The following is a 4,597-nucleotide window of genomic DNA, read 5'->3' as shown; positions in this document are numbered from 1 at the left end:
CGCTTTCCCCAAGGCCCATCCAAGACCAGTGCACCAGAAGCCAAACGGAGCTATACTTTGGGCTGCACGATGAGGGCACACCAGCTTCTTACCTGGTGTTCTCAGAGACCGCAGACAAAACTTTCGTGGCATGTCAGTACTCGACTCCAGCCCTACCCCACCAGCTCAGCACTCATGCCTCTGGAGAGACTGGTCTCTCCTGGACGAGGACTGAGATGCCACAAGCCAACTACAGAATTTCCCTATGAGCACCGGTGGTTAGGGAGGCATTTGCCCCTCTCCTAGCATGATCACAGGTTGACCAGGACTAACTGCTCTAGGCACTGGGACATCTAGGTATCCATAGAGAGGCCAGACTCACCTTTTAACAAGTGAACTCTGACCTCTACCAGGTCTAAGCAGCTTCATATAGTCACATACCTGTCACCCATTCTGCCCACTGGGACGTGTCTAGGGACCATCTGAGCACAAAGGACAGATTTCTAAGGTACTCTTCCACCATTTGTCCCACCAACCCCAAATCCAGTCTCTGCCCTTTCCTGCCATGCTCCATTCCCCCATGGACTACATTACCTAGGCTCCCTTGCCTTCCAGCTTCTTGTTGGTTTGGATGCCAATGGGGATTGGAGGAGGAGAGAGGGTTTTGGCGCTTCTTCCCCACTCCTTCCCTGCTTTAGCCTGTACTTGTGGCAGGGGCTGTGTTATTCCATGCTCATGGCTCCTGTGGGGCACCCTCCTCCACAGCTGAGCTCTCCTGGGCACTGAGGAGTAGCAGCGGCTCTCTGCTCTCACAAGTCCCTGGGCACCTCAAGTCCCTTTGCCCTTGCTCACACTTCGGTGAGTAGTCCCTTCATTAAAGTCTCTTCATTTTAACCTCCTGAGTCAGATTCTGTTTCCTGCCAAGACCGGACTGAAACCATATCTTTCAGCGGTCACATCCTGTGCTTTTCACACTTGTGGTCTGAGCAGACGTATATATGCTTTGTTGAAACAGCATCCTGAAAGAGGTACATTACAGGCACTAGAATTATGACTTCTGATTCAGGTGGGTAGGTAACGGGACATGGGCTATTTCTTTAACTCAGGACTTTGGACTATAAAAGGATCCGTTCATAATGATTAAGTCCAATTACGTCAAGTTTACTAAAAAGTTAGTTTGAAAATCACATATATAAACATGAACATATATCTCAACTAAATAGTACCACTGATAAGATTTCAGGTATAAACTTTGCATTTACTCATGCATTGGAGAAAACACAAATCCCTGTTGTAGACTTCTCTGACTTGTCCCTTGTCTTCTACTTGCATTGTCCATATTTGGATTCTTCTATGTATGTTCCATGTTGATCTTGTTCTGTGTCCAGGACTTGATTCCCCATCTAGAAAATGAATGTCATCAAGGACTAAGCCTTCACTGCTAAATTATCATGAAGTCTTGGCTTCGTTCTGATGCATTTGGCAAAATGCTGGCTGCCTACTGCTTTATTCCTTATTTTCCCATTGGAACAGTAATCTTGTATTTAATAAGTTAAAAATATAGTTCAGGATGCCAATTGTTGCCAATGATAATTATTAGTACTTTAAAACTTGAGAAAGGAGAGATTTTCCCCAGAAATTTTTTTTTTTTAGATAAAATAATAGACTTACCATATGTTGGTTTTGACCAAGAGATTTTATATCCATTTTTTTCTGACCCTTTTCTCCAAGAGGATTGGTTATTTGGATACACATGACTTTCCCCATCACCAGCCTCTGTTCTATATTGATCTCTTCCGACACCTTCACAAAATAAAAGCCTAAAGAACAAACAATTAAGACTATTCTAAATGTCTGGGATGGGAAGTTGATGGGTCTGCTAGAAGAGTTTTTCTTTTCCCCTAAGCTATAAATTATTAAAAGCCTCCTCATCTTATAGAATACTGAGCACCATGATTTAAATCCCACACCAAGCATCGTTGGCTTTGGTTGAGTTGGTGTCTTTGAATACTGTCAGCTGGTGTTGTAACCTATTGGCCTCAATCGTATCAAGTGAGTCACAAGGACATTTTTCTGACTTTTGACTGCGTGAGACTTTGTTCTTACAGCAGGTGTCTGGCAGTTAGGACCATAAGACCAGTGCCATTCAAAGAAGGACCATCTTCCTTAACATCATGCTATCCCATTGCCCCGCTTCCCATATTCTCATTCCATGTTACATGGAAATGGCTTCTGTGTGTGTGTGAATGCAGTCTGTGAACCAGAAGCACATAGTTTTGGGGGCCTTAATTTTCATCTTCTTTGCTTTTTCAGAAAAGGGTTTAAAACTCATTCTAGTGAGAAGAGTACTCTCTGGATGAAATCCAAACTTTAAAATATTTCTCTGGCCATCTCCCACACAATCTACACACACACTGGGCAGAAATACATGTGCCTCAGCACTTCTGGTTTAACAGTTTTAAACATCTTAGCATTGGCAGCTCAAGGCCTTCTGGCTTATCAATTACCCAATAATATGCAAAAACAAAATATGTCTAGAGCCAGCTTGTTACTTAGCCAGAATAGATGATGCCAATGTGGTGTGACTTGATTAAAACAAGGAATATTCTCTACCCAAACTGCCTTCATCACTGCCACCATACCTGGTAGCCCATCACTGAGGATGTTTCTTCTGGCTCTGTAGAGTTATTATCATTATTATTATTATGATTATTATAGAAACATTAAATAAAATGAGAATACATGATAAAGAGGCAGCACTTTAAAATATTTTTGAATTATGAGATGTTGGTAGGTATTTGTTGACAATAAATCCTTGCAGATGAGGATTGTTAAAAGAAATCAAGATACCGAGAGTAGAGATGAAAGTGTCCCCATGGTCAATGTTACCTTCTTTGGTATTTGGTCTTGACCAGTTCTGATAATTCTGGGTTTTTATCTTGTTTTATTTTGTTTTGTTGATTCGTTTTTTGGCAAGTTTCGGAAAGCACAGAGATACTAAAGACATATTCAAACTTTATTAAGGGAGAAATGATTAGAAGTGGATTTTGAAACATGTTCTTTCCTGTTGACACATGTTCAAAGAATGTCTGGAGGAAATACTAAATTAAAATACAGACTGATTCAACTATTGGCATCAAATCACTTACAATGTGATATGGTTGCTATCTTGAATATGAGGGAAAAGAAAAAGAAGCTTCCCAAAGTTATAATTTTGTCGATGAAAACAATGAAAATCTTAATTTAGAACCTGTTTTATGTTATTTTGATTTTAACACTGTGAATTCCCTTGGAGACATTTACTCAAAATGGCTCTATTATATTCCTGGTTCCTGATATTACTGAGTAAGAGTATAGGGAGGACAAAGGCTTTAATATTTCAAATATAGAGCTAGTAACTATAAATATTCACCTATGAATATTCCTTCTCAGGTAAATTTTGAGTCTTCCTCCCAAAAAGTCAGGAAATGTAGTAGACAGGTAACAAGTTACAAAATCTTGACTAAACACATAATTTGGCACAACCACCTACCTGTTCTTTTGTTCACTTCGCAATTCCATAGAATGTTCATTTTATTCTGTGGTGAGCAGAGCAGGATAGTAAGATATAAATATACTTCTTCTCATTCCCACCTTGCTAACAGAATCCTATTTTGTTCAGGTCCGTTCCTTCTCAAAGATGATCCAAACCCCAGCTCCACAGATGTGTCCAAGCCAGTCCAGTGTGAAATGGGAAACCTCATTCCGCTTCCTAGTTACTGCATGTGATCTTGTTCTGTCCAACAGAATGTGGGAGGGAGAGATGCCAATGTGTTTCTGAGAAAGGTGTAGCATCCTAAAAGACCTGCAGGAATCGCTGTCGACTTTTCTGTTCCCTCTGATCTTGTATCCAAATGTGACACCTGGGGTCATGAGGTTAGAGAACACAAGGACTGAGGATGAACACCTGAGTCTTCATTGCAATATCGAGCCTTGAATTAATCAACTCTGGTGTCCTACCCCTGAGCTTCTTGTTGTATGAGAAAGTGAAATTTCTTGTTGTTGATGTGCCTCTGGGTTGGGTTTTTTGCTACTTGCAGCTGAAATCATTCCTTGCTGGTGCAAAGTGCACAGACACAGTTCTGAAGAAGTTAATGATATCGGATGAATAGGCTGAATATGATAAATATCATAATAATATCAAGCAAGATGTTAACATGATTTCTAAGACTTCCTGTTGCTTTTGGAAGAGGGAAAATGTACTTCCACCCAGAGTGATTAGGAAGCACAACATGTGGAAGGTAGCAGGAGAGGCTATCGGAGAGTTGTTGGTGGAGTAATATTATGAAGAGAGGTCATGATGGAAAACTGAAGATACTCACTGTTTTCCATCATGAGTTGTATGGAGTTCAGGTGTCCAGAGGCTTTCTATAAAAAGGAATGTTCTGTGGTAAAATAAATTTGAGAAACTAAGCATACTCTAGCTCCACAGAGCCGGCTGGATATTAACAATGCCTATTAGCATTTAAAGGCTTGAAGAAGTCTTGAAGAACAGAACTACACTTACCTTCATTGAATTCCCTATTTGTTCCTGAAACTTCTTGGACAACAGAATCTTTTTGCTTCAGGACAACTGCTA

Source organism: Enhydra lutris, unplaced genomic scaffold, assembly GCF_002288905.1.
Source record: "Enhydra lutris kenyoni isolate GAN:26980312 unplaced genomic scaffold, ASM228890v2 scaffoldscaffold5, whole genome shotgun sequence".
Taxonomy (NCBI): domain Eukaryota; kingdom Metazoa; phylum Chordata; class Mammalia; order Carnivora; family Mustelidae; genus Enhydra; species Enhydra lutris.
This window is presented reverse-complemented; position numbering follows the sequence as displayed.